Source organism: Dunckerocampus dactyliophorus, chromosome 6 (genome assembly GCF_027744805.1).
Source record: "Dunckerocampus dactyliophorus isolate RoL2022-P2 chromosome 6, RoL_Ddac_1.1, whole genome shotgun sequence".
NCBI classification, from domain to species: domain Eukaryota; kingdom Metazoa; phylum Chordata; class Actinopteri; order Syngnathiformes; family Syngnathidae; genus Dunckerocampus; species Dunckerocampus dactyliophorus.
In genome coordinates this window covers 10919947-10934842 of record NC_072824.1, presented here as the reverse complement: position 1 = coordinate 10934842, position 14896 = coordinate 10919947, and the positions used below count along the sequence as shown (strand labels likewise).

The following is a 14896-nucleotide window of genomic DNA, read 5'->3' as shown; positions in this document are numbered from 1 at the left end:
AACGTTAATGCAGCTACTTGGGTCTGATCTTCATCTTGTGACAACAATGAAACAGTTGTGACAGACCAATGTGTCATCATTACAATGGGGAAAAGAATTAGCATGCTTCAAAACACACTTTGAATACTATCTGATCTCATCAAGGTGCTTTTTACTCATTGGAAGAAAGTCAAAGAATGCACTGGTAACATTTCAAAACAAAACATTTCCATTTGGAAAGTTAGAAGTTGCAAATTAAGGATTCTTACCTTACGCCTATAACTTCAACTATTAGAAATAAACTACTTTGCATGCAGATTTAACTGCGCAAATGCTCAGGCAGGCATTTTGGTCCATGTGCCATAGGTTGCCCAAGAACACCTGCTGGTCCATTTGCCCCAATGACAACACAGAAAAGCCACTGGTGAATTTGCATCCAGAGCATGGACCAACTAGTGTCATCCAGTCTGTGCGTTGTTGTGTGTGTGTGTGTGTGTGGTTCATTTCCTCTATCTCTACACCAGTCTGCCTGGATTTGGTTTCCACAAGATAAAAGCCCCATTAGACACATCTAGCCTGACTTCCATTACCTTTTTCCCCTGTGCGTCCCTTCTTATTTGGCAAAGCTGATCCATTTCCAGGACACCAAATCACTTTTAGATACCTCAAAAATATACTGTAATATACACATAAGAAGTTGAGATCACATCGCTGTGGCATTATTGATGAAAAGATTTACGACAAGTTAAATATTTACCTCGTGATTATGAACATACATAGATAACAATCACTCTTTTTTTTAAATTGCCTTTTTAAAATATGATAATATATCATCAGGAGTACACAACTTTACATATGGAGATTAAATGCTAAGAATACATCCAAAACAACCCACAGCCAAAAGTAAATTGAACCGCCTCCTTGGCCTAATCATCAACCCTCCTATGGGTGATTATTACTTAATCAATCCACCCGTAGAGCAGAGCATGCGGCCCAAAGGCAATCAAGTCACCAACATTGATTTTCAGCCTGTAAACAAACTTTACAAAGATAGAAATGTCCAATACGTACACACAGGCGCTCAGGATAAAGCCAAGCAATATTAATTACGTTCATTGTGCACCGTGGGAGATATTCCCATCAAAAGGTCACGCATAGATAATCCCAGTGCAAAATAAATCCTTACGACAAAAAAAAAAAATTAAAAAAAAGAAAAATGTGACATTGCCTAGGTCACTTTTCAGCCACAAAGACACACACATGCATGCATCACTGTTCAGGACAGGACAGAACGCTGAAAGACACTGCAAAAGAAAGTGATGGGGTGGGGGGGGTTTGGTTCACCTACCAGATTCCCGTTGAGAGCAGTTCCCGAGGCGCTAGCAGCCTGCGGCCGTGCACACGCACATTACCGCTGAGAGATGTGGAGTGGAGGTGGTGGAGGGGGAGAGGAGAAAAAAAAGACGCGCAGACTCTCAAAGAGGAGCGTGTGCGTGGGGGGAGCACTCACTCAAAACAAAAGAGCCATCTCTTTTTTCTAGCGACTTTCTTACCAAAGGTGAAAAAGAAATGAAAGCATAAACGGAGGCTTAAATAAAGCGAAAAGCGGTGCGAGAAGCAGAGGGAGTTGCTGTTGTCCTGATACTGGGCTTTGTGGAGCGTGTGTGAGCGTCTCTCTCTCTCCCCCCCCTTTCTCTCTCTCGCGCTCTCTCTCTCTCTGTATGCTTGCTCTGTAGCTGCTGTCGCTGTGTGTGGCTGATTGGTGCTGAGGTGAGGACGCGGGGATGTGGACACCTACTGATCATTGGGTGGAAATTACTATAGAAACACGCGGGAGGTGGAGGGGCACAGTGGAAGGCTCGACATGTGCAGCATCTGTACACTGGAATATTTTGATGTAAAGAAAAGTAATAAAATATAAGTATGAATTCAAGTAAGGTTGTGGGGAAATATTTGTGTTTTGTTGGTTCATCCTCCAGGCTGTATCTATCCAACTACTGTGGAACCTTGCCGTTGCCGTATTTTTCGGTTTACATAAAAAATCCACGTTCACGTACATTTCCCGGTTAGCATACAATATGGCGCATGTCTTGTTGTGTTATTGTTACACTGCGTGAGTCCAACTGTGTTCATAACACATTTTTATGACAAAATGTCCTTTAGCCTGGAAACCGGAACCGGAAAGTCTAGATGGCCAGTGGGGTGGCCACGGCAACAACTGGCCGTCACGTCGCTCCACCACTGTCCCTCAGCTCCGTCGCCCATCTATGATGACGCTGTAGTTCTTTGCTAACTATCACAGTTACACCACAAGTCTCTGCCTTTCTTATTGATCAGAGCTGCAAAATAACCTACAATGGAGCTAAATAAAGTTGTACATGTCAGCATTTTGATACAGAATGGGCGAAACACTCTCAAATGAAGAAATAAGCCAAATCAAAACACAAAGGTGGCGTGATGTATAATGTTCATTTATCCCTTTCATTCATCATTTATATGCATTTTGAATTGTTTTCTGCTTGTAAAACTATAATTGTAAAGCTATAAAATATGTTAATATTTTTGGGTGTCCGGAACAGAATTGGACGTTTCAGTTGAGTTGGACCTTCTGGAACGGATTAGGATGAGGTTCCACTGTATTTAGTTTGGCATTGTCAAAATGAGTGCTGTGAAAAAGACATTTCAAACAAACCACCACGAGCATGATTACACAACAGTTGCTAAGTAATAACAGTAAAGTATGTTCTTGAAAAATTTCACACACAGGTTACAAAAATCACCACTTTCAAACAAACCTCTAGAAAACACTGTAGCATGCATGCGAGGCCAGTAGTTGGCGATGTCGTACAACACTTTTGAATACCCTTTGTCCACTATGCAGTACGTGATACGTGAATGATAACTTTGGTCAGTCATGTGACTCCATTGGACACACAAAGAGTGTAGTAAATGTACACTTTGCCGGACAGGCGATGTAAGCATGCTCCTTAGTCTTGCGATGCTGCATGACTGTTTTGACTGACATATTCACACATACACAAGCCGATCACAGAACAATATGCTCAGCACTGACACAAAAACTACCATTTCGAAACCGGTTTTCAGGCTCCAAACAAACTACAGTTTTCAGTTAGTACCATCTTTTAGTTAAAATTGATCTCAAGTCAAAACAAGCACTATGACTTTTGCACAGTGCTGTGTAAGAAGGACAGAAGATGATATAAAAGTGATGCAGTTCATGTGTCAGCCCGCACTTTGTAAGGTCAATTGCAGGTCACCCTGGCTAGGGGGCAGTGGCTACATCCTGCCAATTGGGGTCATTCTACAAGCCCTTGCTGGGGTGAGATTGCCTGAAAGTTGGACACATACTTTAAAGTTTTGAGAACAAGCACGAGATACTGATATAACCAATACATACTACATTGGTCTACTGCATTCCAACTGCATCCTGTTACCATGTGTATTTTGTGACTTCTAAAATGTGCAGTGAAAATGCTTTTCTGCATTTAATCCACACCCGCGGAGCAATGGACGGGCATTGTGGGGCTGTCCGAAGACCTCATCCAAATTTGGAGACAGTGAGGTCTCACAGTGAGGTGAGGAGACTCGTTTCAGAAAACCGGAGCGCTCAGACAAATACCTATTCCAGCTGACTTTGGGTGAGAGGCATGAGGGTCTGGTCGCCAATCAATCACATGGCGTATGTAGACAAATACCATTCACACACACATTCTCACCTATGGACAAATTAGAATCTACACTTAACCTAACATGCATGTTTTGGGGATGTGGGAGGAAGCTGGAGTACCTGGAGACAGCACGTACGCACAGTGAGAACATGCAAACTCCACACAGAGATGTTCCAGCACAGCCACAGTGCCGCCCTAACCCAGTAGTTATTTTTTTCAAATTTCCTTTACTGCAAGGTAAACATCTTCTATGGTTCACCATGCTGCTAATTTGAATACAGCTGAGCTGTGATGAAGATAAAATACCAGCCCTGGCTCCAGCCCCTCCCTCCCATCCAGTGACAGCCGTAATGACTTAAAACCTTTGGGATTCATCAACCATTATAAATCTCGCCTGCTGGCCACACGTGGCACATGCCTGCTCCCGCAGGCTGACAACAGCGCGCACATTTATTTTCACGAGCCCCCTGCGTGACATGCGTGCGCTCGCTCGTGTTGGTGCCTGTGGCTTTGGGAGTTAAAATGAAATCACCACTTCAATCGACGTCCAGGATTATTACCCCCCCCCCCCCAACATTTATCCCAGGCTTCAGGGTGTAGTTTAGAACAAAGTAAGCGTGGTGTGCGTGTTTCACCTCTGCAACTTCATGTTGAGGCCAATTATTAATTAATCAACCATGCAAAATTAATTTATAAGCCCCTATATTAGATTTTAGGCTAGTGTTAGGCTGCAACACAAATGAAAACCACATCATTGTATTATTAATGTAATATAATAATTTAATTAATGTACATAAAGTGGAACCTCGGTTTTCATGATTAATCTGTTTCAAAAGGTCCGTCTAAAAATGAAACGTACAAAAACAAGATTTTTCCCACAGGAAACATTGTAAATGCTACTAACCTGTTCCAGACACCCAGAAATGTTAACACATAACATACTGTAGTTTTACGCGCAGAAAACAATTTGAAATGCATATAAATGACAAATGACACTGATAAATGAAAATTTAACGTCACTTTTACCTTGATTGAAGACTTGTTGACTTAGACGGCGATGACACAGGTGAGGAAAGGTGAGCGCCAAACAGACACCTTCATACTTAGCTGCGACTTCTTTCTTGAATTCAATAGTGTGTCTCACCTTTGCTATCAAAGTGCTGGCTCTGGTGGGTTATTTTGCAGCTGTGATCAATAAAAAAATGACATTATAGATGGGCAATTGAGCTGGTGGACAATGACTTCTGGTTCCAGTTTCCAGTGGAGAGCGTGCTAACAGGCACGTTTTGTAACAGACACGTTACAAATACATTTGGACTCCCACAGTGTATTAACCCATTGACTGCCAGCCATGTTCAGAGCAGAGAGCTCCAGTTTTTGCCCATTTTTGCTGAACTTTCAAGACCCACAGAATATTGAGTTTTAGGACTACATAAACATTGAAACTATCTAAAGAAGTTTAGACTCTTTTCTTGTTGTTCCTAGCCTTGTTCCTAGCCTTTTTGGGTGTTTAGATATTGGCGGTAGAACATAGGGTAGTTTCAGCAAAAACACCTGCTTTTGACCAAAAAACAGAGAAAACAAGCTTTTCTGTGTGACGGTGGCGTCTGCTGGATGTGGGGGTGAATCCCTGCTCCTGACCGATCCAGACAGCAGCCACTCGTCAGAAGAGTCGGGGTCAGGTTCTGAGTCACCTGACTCTGAACTGCTTCCGGTGTCAGGCTACGGTGCCGCGCCACATGGCTCAGCAACGCGAACCACTAGCTTGTTGCTTCGGCTGCCATTGTCAACTGCATTTGTGTCTACGTCCCACCCATGTCACCTCTATCTTTCACGATCGCGTCACTACTAAAGGCAGATCCTTGTCCAGACAAGATCTGTGACAGTGTTAGCTGCCTGTATTTTTTGTCACCATTCGATTTCTGCAAGTGTTTCACCATTTTCCTCTCTCGACCCACAATCCGTCTTCTTCATAGACAATCTGTCGCTGCCGGTTGGAGGAAAAGAGAACTGTTGCCCCCTACTGGGACAGAAATACATTGCCTACAAGTCAGAAATTCACACACAAGATGAATAAGATCTGCAGCTCACCAAAAAAAGCAAAAGACGTCAATCGACGTCTGTAAATGGAAACTATCATTAATTAACCCATGGAGTACATTAGTGTTGATTTACCCATGGAAGACAGAAACGGACTCATTCTGACTGTGGCTGAATTACAGACATCAAAATAGAAATATCTAGCACAGAAAGATGTATTTCAATATTTCTATTTTAGTTTCCTGATTATTTTTTCCATTTTATTTTCTATATTATTATTTTTTTGTACAGAATGGGTATTATGGGTATTTATGGCTAAATTCTAATCTCCTTTACTTCAGAACTACTACTAATTGTTTAAATATTGGTCCACTCGCAAGTCAGTGAGGAAACGGTAGCTCTTTCTTTGGCAGAAGTCAATCACGAGCTATCAGTGCACTCACAACGAGCTTGGCAACCCAAAGGAAATCGTAGGAGGTCATTGTACACTAAGTCCCCTACTAACGAACATCCGACGTGCGAACACTCGTAGATACGAACACAAGCCGACTGGTCTATTTTTTTTCATGATTTTTTTCGAAAATTGCCATATTTTGTCATTTACATTTTTTCTAAATACAAAGGCGCTATTTTTGTATTGCGCGCCATTTCGCCGCTACGAATGGTGGCTAGCAGCATCCCTTGTTTGCGATCTTTCTCAGTTCGTCGTTGCACTTGTCGCTGATAACATCTCGGAGCACGCCGTTTGTACCCCATTTGATACTTTACAGAGACTTTGTTATCCGTTATCATGGCTGATAAATCGAGCGCAAGTGCTAGTAGTAGTGGCAGGAAACGTCAAGCAATTTCTATGGAAACACAGGTGGCCATCATCAGGAAGATGGACGTGGCGAGAAAATGGCTAATGTAGCGCGTGCTTATGGAGTGAATCGCTCAACCATAGGAACAATTTACAAAGGCAAGGTTCGAATTATGGAACATGTGAAGACTTCTGTACCAATGGCATCCACTATCATTACAAAGAGGAGTCTAACGACAACGTAGATTTGTCCTTTCTTCAATAATTCCTCCTCCTGCTGCACCACTACCAATGACGTATGCTCGACCACTCTTCTTCAAAGGTAAATAACATTTATCATTATGTATTATTATATCATTTTTATTGTTGTTTTTTTTCCATTAATTATCCTCGTTTAATATTACTACTGCATCCAAACTCATATTTACATACATACGCATATACTGTATATGTATACACTTACATGTAGTACCTACTGTATATAATTGGTAATATTACCTTTTCCCCGACTTAAGAACAATTCGACTTAAGAACGGTCGTCTGGAACCAATTGTGTACGTTAGCTGGGGACTTAGTGTATATTATGTTATATACTGTTATATAACAGTATAACAATATAACAGTCTGACTCACGGTGTCATCTTAGAAATAACACTAAACTCATCACAGAGCAACTTAACACTCCAAAGGTATACCTGAGAAATATACAAATGAGTTTCAAATGGACGGAAAACAAAAGTTTTCCCATAATGCATTTGAGCAATACATTCTTTGGAGCACTGCAATGACATCAGCCTCCCCCTGGTAGACAGAGGCAGCTTTGCAGTGCCATACATCCATTTTCTATGCTGCTTGTCCTCAAATGAAATGCTTTGATCAAATGGAATGCATTATGGGAAAACAAAGTTGTTGTTTTTTTATTTTAAACTCGTATTGGTATTGGTGTTTGCATATTTACATATTAGGTATATTGAGTAAGGCCCCCTTGCAATTTCAAATGGGTTGACAAGCTCGTGAGTTTTTTCAGAGCTGATTGGCTCTTGTCAAATAAAGTTTTGCCTGGTCCTCACGCATTTGTGCACGCCACAATATGCCATTTTAGGACGTGGAATTTACGGTACATGCTGTAACCATGTAGCAACACGTACATTCATGACAACATGTAATACTTACAGTATTTTGCCGCATTTTGATCATTTTAAGCATTACCGGAACTTCCTTCCTCCGCACATTGATTTCAGATATATTTATATCTTTAGAACACACAGAAAAGAGAAAGACATATGTGTTCATGTCTCACATAAGGATTGTGGATGATGGGCAAACTTCCAAAAAAGTGCAGTTTTCCTTTAACGGGATAGTTTGGATGTTTTTACATTAAGTTGTATGACATCCCCATCATCAGTGGACTATATCAACAGCGACTTACCTAGTTGGGGTTAGTTCTGGTCGGATTTCCATGACGAGGAACGTAGTTCTGCTTAGTTGCTGGGTCATTTAATTAAAGAGTTTGGCTTCTCAAAACAATGTGCGTTCAAACGAGTAATACACTTGTATCATAAAAATGCCTCCTCAAAAAAAATCAGACCTCACAAATCGCTCTGCATTATATTTGTCTCCCGCCGCCACACTGTTGCCTCTCCATTCGTGTGTATGTGACGGCGCGCCGCGGCCATCTTGTTTACATGTGTTCCACAGCGGAAGAAGATATGAGAGTCTTTTTTTAAAGTCCAGCTCAATTTGTGCTGACAATCTTTAGAATACCACTGTCTGTTGTTGTGTCCTTTCTCATTGCTCAGCTGACATTGATCTGGTGTTGATGCAGCTGAAACTGGCTCAATACCAAGTTGACGATGGATTAATCATCTAATGTGATATGCGGTAGTATGAATAACTAAACTATTTTTTTTTACAGTATTATAATCTGGTTTGGACAGGTCTTGGTTAGTCTCCTACATAAATGACCAATACTCATTTATGGCGCTTATACAGTATATTAGTTAGGCTGATCTGCTATTCACCATTAATCCAACAATTGATTGTCGTGTTTAGAGTAAATTTGATGTTAAGATTATTCAGTCTCTGCGATGCGCTGTGTTTACATTTCATCGCAAGAGAGACGTTAAAAATACATTTGTCTTGACTTTTTCCTAAACTGATGAATCTCAATGTTTTGATCCTCCACATGAGACAACATAAAAAAAAAACATCCTTGAAGCATTATTTTCCTCCGTATCAGAGCCTCTACATCTGTGTGCACGGAAGCTCCTCTGTCTGAAAATCATTTTTATCTTCTGGGCGATAATCGCCCTCGGGGGAAATCTTGTCTTGGTGGTCCTAACCTCTGTCTGTCGAGCCACAGTGCTGTGTGAGTCTTCATCGGGGTGGGAGGCATGAACCCTCGTGTTGGCCCTTTGTTCCTGTCGGCGCACTCTGGAGCCGATCCCCTTGTGTCTCTTCCTCCCCTCCGTTACCCTGGGCTTTTAACTTAAGTCGGCGAAGCAATTAATAACCATGAAGCCAGATTTAAAATGTAGCCCACATCTTGGGGGGGGGGTGTTTAAGAGGTGATGACGCGCATCCATTGATTCCACCTGAGAAAACACGGCAACGGTACAAGAAACAGATCCATCTTGTGCAGAAAATTCCGGTTATCTTAAATCTCTTATACATTAAATTAACTGTCTCTCAGCTACGATCAGTGACCTGATGCAGATATCTTTTAAAAGTGTCTTGGTTCGACATGGAACAAATATTTCCTGAATGTCTAAATAAGACTAATGGAAATTTTCCATCATACAGGTTTTGGCTATCCACAATAGTTGAGTAGAAGGCAACTAAACTTGGTGGAAAACCTTTTAATCCAAAAGGCTTCTTTGGCTCATTTGACCTTTATCCGACGAGTACTCTCAAAATTTGTGTTGATATCTTTACAAATAAATCCTGCTTTGAAATAAATAATCGTCATTTAAGAGGTTCCAAAGGTTTTGGCTTGGCTTGGCTCAGCTTGGTGTGTGACGGACAGTTTCCACCAAATAAACCACGCTGCGATGATTGTATTCGTCGGAAAGAGATAACAATGGAAGAGATGACGGATGAGTGTCTCCCATATTTACTTCTTGGCATGTGGCTGTTGACCATCGTGGAAGAAACATTTTTATTCAATAAGAGACTAAGAACAGCAAGAAAACGGAGGATGTGGAGCACAATACTGTGCTGTCCAGCACCGAGGCACAGCAAGAGAGTAAGCCATCTTTAGCCATATAGCCACAAATGTTACAGTATTGCAATCAAATCCGTATACTGTATATACCAATGGATAAATACTCAGTAGCGAGTACAGCCATGGCAACACGAGTCAGTACAATGCAGTAGAAAAAGGGAATATTTACATGTGGTGTCCATGCGGTGTCTATCGTATGTAGTATAGTCATGTTGCAGGGGCTACAGTGAAAAGGAAAGACATACTGTATTGCTGATAGGTGAGAAAATATAAGTATTGTACAGACTGTTATGTTTAACACAACTCCTCTAAGTTTACCATTAGGAGAAAGACAGGAAGAAGTTGTCAGTATACCATGGTAGAAAAAACAGTAAGGGATTACATGTTTGGCAGTGATGTTCTACCATACAGCAGCAAGGTTGGCAGCATGTTTTTGTCCCTACAGACTGTAACGTAAGGTGCCCTCCCTTCATGCATGTAAGCTTTTTTCTCTTAGATGTGATGATTATCAACCAGTTTTCCCGTCACTTTCATTGGACACAGTTGAGTAATCCCTCCCCGCTCTCTACAATTGGCTTTTAATCGGTCCTTATTAGACCACCCTTGTTTCTTCAGTTTATTGATCCATTTTAATGCCTGGTACAACTAAAGGTACATTTGTTTGGACAAATATAATGATGATAACAAATATAGCTCATAAGAGCTTAATTTAAGAGCTGATATCTAGCAATTTCCATGGTTTTCTTCATAATAACCGAAATCACTTAAGTTCTTACATAAATAGCTATAGCATTGTACTGCCAAAAATGTAACGCTTATGAGCTATTTTTGTTGTTATTGTTTTATTTGTCGGGCCGCACGGTGGTCTATTGGTTAGCACGTTGGCCAACACAGTAACAGCTTGGAGATTGGGAAGACCTGGGCTCGATTCTCCCCTGGGCATTTCTGTGTGGAGTTTGCATGTTCTCCCCGTGTGCGCGTGGGTTTTCTCCGGGTACTCCGGCTTCATCCCACATTCCAAAAACATGCAGGTGAGGTTAATTGGCGACTCTAAATTGTCCATAGGTATGAATGTGAGTGTGAATGGTTGTTTGTCTATATGTGCCCTGCGATTGGCTGGCGACCAGTCCAGGGTGTACCCCGCCTGTCGCCCGAAGTCAGCTGGGATAGGCTCCAGCATGCCCCCGCAACCCTAATGAGGAAGAAGCGGTATAGAAAATGGATGGATGGATGGATATTTTATTTGTCCAAAAAAAGGTACCTTTAGTTGTATCAAGCATGAACAAGAAACTAAAGAAACAAGGGTGGTCTAATCATTTTTTCCATGACTGTATGTTTGTCATTCATTGGGAAAACCTGTGAAATAGGTAGTGTTTCAGTTTTTCTTTTCTTTTTTTTTTTTTTTTCTTTTTTACAAGAAACCATGGTGCAAAGGTGGCTTTTTTTTTGGCTCCAGCAATGCTACAGTTCACCTTGCCGTTAGATCAGTCGAGTTCCAAAGTAAGTCACGGGTCAATGATGACCAATTGTCAAAGTCATCAAGCAAGCACACAGTTTGGTGGAAAATGTTTGTTTTACCGCAATAAATTCATTTGGTCTGTGTTCTTTATTTTAGTTTATGAACAATATACTGTATGGTCATACATGAAACTGTTTCATAAGTTTGAGTACTGGTTTATAGTTGTGGGCGTATCAGGAGTGAGTGTACCGATAACCAAAGAACTACTAAAGTATTGATACTAATTAGTAAATGAGAAAAGAGCATGTGTCACTTCCACATCTTTTAGGGTAAATGAACACATACAGGCTTTTGTGCTGCAAAGGTTCGAGCTGTATACTTGCTCAAAGTGGTAGCACTGTCCTAAATTTTACAAAGCACAAATTCCTCTAACATTCAGACATACACAGTGCACGGCGCTGAAAGGAGGAAGGGAGGAGACAGATAATAATACCATCGTTCTGTGCGCCTTTTATGAACAAATAAACCACCCACACACATAATGAAGATCATTAAAGGATTCCCTGGCCAAAATCTGTCCAGAGTGTCCCAACTCTAAAAGAACCACTATCCATCCATTTTGTTAGGCGTGCTGTTTGGCCATATGATAACCGAGACATATCTGTGGCAATGATTTTTGACAAAAAACAAAGCTCATAAAAATCAGGGGGTACAAATACCGAGGTTTTTCTTATGGGAAAGAGTTTTGATATCCAAACAAACCAGAGGGTGACTGCCATCCCAGAGTATGCTTGACCTTAGAGAGTTTTATGTTCAAGGACCAGCATGATTTGTAAATGAAAATTGTCTTGTGACAACTTTTCTAAAAAGCTAATATTTTTCTTGTTCTAATGACCCACTAGTAATTGCAACCCACCAGCTGACAAAAAAAAAAAACGGATTAATAAATGACAGGTAACGGGTGGAAAAGACGTCTAAGACTCTAAAGGAATGACATCATCACATTTTTATGTGAACTACTCGTTATTTCACTCAGTTTTATATGACCTTTCTTGATGCAGTCGAGGTCACAATAATGTTCCACCAGTTTACTTTTTGGAAAACACAATACATGAACACTGAAAGTAGTTGTATTAGCATAAATGCATCCTGATTTTCAAACAAGACATAAGCAACAGGAAGTGGGGGGACAGCATTGGTGACATAGGTCATCAATTAAAATTAAAGGGAAAGTGTGCAGTGCCACAATCAATATCTTGCTCCATCCTGCCACAGGGCTGTCGTGGTACATGAATGTAAACACCCGTATAACGATCCCCCTTCGATTTGACAAGGTCTTAAACTGACCGCAGACTCTCTAAGGTAAAACAAAGCACGTTGTCTGCCTCAGCGTTTACCTGACTTCGGAGGCAATGACGTCTTAAACATCAAGCAAATTGTTCCATAAACAACAAAAGTGCAAACACTGAGAGAAGCCGTTCGGTGTCCCCTCTGCACGAACGAGGATTGAGGACACTTTTTTTGTTTTTGTGCTAATATGTGCAAACACAGTTGCCAGGCTCATCTGTCAGTGTGGGAAAGCAAACACTTTGTGCAAACACAAAGATCTGGGAAGCACCCGTTTAAGTCGGTAAGTCACATTCAGCATGCGAGTCACTTTGTGTTCAGCTCTCAGCCACCTCACGCTTTTGTGTAGAAAGTCTGGAGATGACACCATCTTATCTGAAGTATGCTGTTGATTCTAATTGATTGACATGTAAATTCTTTGATAATATCAGGTAACTTTAGTATGATTGAAACCTCTGTCATCTCAAAGCTTCACTGATTGGTGCCATTATCTCACTGACCATAACATGTCTATGCCACTATTTTTACTATTGTACTGGATAGTATTCTACACTCGTCCCTATGCTGTCAATGTTAACGTGTGAGTCCATTTATCTTATGTCTAAGATGGCTTATTTTCTATTATTACGCCTACACCAATGAAGGAGGGTGCCCACCTGACGACTCCAATGAAGTTTGAAAACCCAAAAGAAAAAAAAACAAACATAGGGTGTGGTGGGAAGGGGGGAGGTTGAGCAACGAGCCGATCCAGCGGAGCAGTGTTTGGTCCCAGGTCGAGAGCTCACTGCCTAGCTCACTGTCCCCCGCGCCCCCCAACCTTCCTGTCACTACTCTACTCACGATTGGGCATGGGACACAGGCTCAGGCTTGATCACCCTGTAGTGGGCCGCACTTGATGCGGGTTTCTAATGTTGAAAGGCTAAAACACCCACTGATTCAAAGGTACACTACTGATGATGTGTCTAGAAACTGACATCCTTCCCATGGCTGAGATAAAGTTTGCCACTCTCAAAATCCACGCCTGAAGTGATTACCATCTATTGGTACAAAGGACAGTTTCCATCAAATCCCGTGTATTTACAAACTCAAGTATCTCGACTAGTCCAGTGACTACTGTGAAAGGACAGGTGACAACATGGGAAAGACTACAGGACGGCTTGGAGAGACTAGCTAGCTACCCATGACGGAAATCTCCAACACTGTCTGAGTTTATTGGCGATACCTGCCATCTGCTACAGAAAGTCAACAAAGGAACATACCCCTAAAGCCTGTGAGAGCGGGGGTGCAAGATAGCTCGAAAATTGACGACACTGCTAAAGAGGCAGGAACAAATATGTTTATGAGCCAGAAGACGACACAAGAGGCAACCACATAGCGGCAGGACACTCACTTCAGGTGTGCACTTGTGGCTGGGCAAAGATGACATCATTCAGGGGGTTGAGGACCCACCAAGAAAAGAGAGGGTGATTGAGAGAGCATTGACAAGGTCCTCACATTGACCTGTACTTCCTACAAAGCAACCAGTCAAATCAGTCGATTGAAGCACAGCGACGGGACAAAAACCAAAGTTCGCAGAGCATCAGCACCCCTGTCACTGAGGAGGATAATACAAGCACAGGAATGCCGGTGGAGGAACCCACCCAACCACAGACACCTGCCAAGGTGGATAAGATCAAAGGGCGCAGGTCGAGTGTGAAGTGGCCCACAGCTGTTAAAAAGAGCGAGTGGGAAACAGTCAACAATGATCTGGAACAACAAGGGGCCACAGCAGAGAAAAAGCTAGACAAGATGGAGACAATCTACCAGTATGGAGAAGAACGCTTTGGAGTGAACATAGGGAAAAGTAATAAATCAACACCAACACCAGCCAAATCCATGAGACAGCAAGACATTGAAAGACTGGTCAGAGAGAGAAGGCAGCTGAGAAAGCAGTGAAAGAAGGCCTCTGATGCAGCCAGAGATGGTCTCACAATACTCCACAGAGACATCAAATCTCGATTGGCGACCTTACGAAAAGCAGAGAACTTGAGGAAACTACGAAAGAGGAAGCGAACACACACAAATATGGTTCTATAAAAACCTCTGTTAAGGATCTCTTTGCCAAGTAAAAAAGTGAAACCCTGAAAAACTCCAAAGCAAGAACTGGAAGAACATCTGGAAAAGGCCCACCATGACACGAAAAGGCACGGACCCCACATAACATCCCACCTATGGCACAAACCCACATAACATCCCACCTATTCAATCTCCTGAATTTCACCTGGAGACTGGCCCTCCAAAATGGAAGGACCTAGAAAACAGGGTACAGCTCGTAAAATGGGCATCAGCCCCTGGGGCAAATGGAATGCCGTATAAGCTGT

At 41.9% G+C, this 14896-nt stretch overlaps 1 protein-coding gene across 2 annotated transcripts in view; it reads right to left on the bottom strand.

The window, feature by feature from the left end:
- Positions 1 to 2144, bottom strand: part of cxxc4 (CXXC finger 4) — a 38622-nt gene extending 36478 nt beyond the window's left edge. The window contains exon 1 of one of the 2 annotated variants that reach the window (XM_054778004.1): positions 1328 to 2144. The gene's annotated coding sequence lies outside the window, so the exon portion shown is untranslated. Of the gene's footprint in view, positions 1 to 248; positions 719 to 1327 lie in introns of those variants that run through there. The other variant, XM_054778005.1, reaches the window with a different exon arrangement.
- Between the last annotated feature and the right edge of the window lie 12752 nt (positions 2145 to 14896).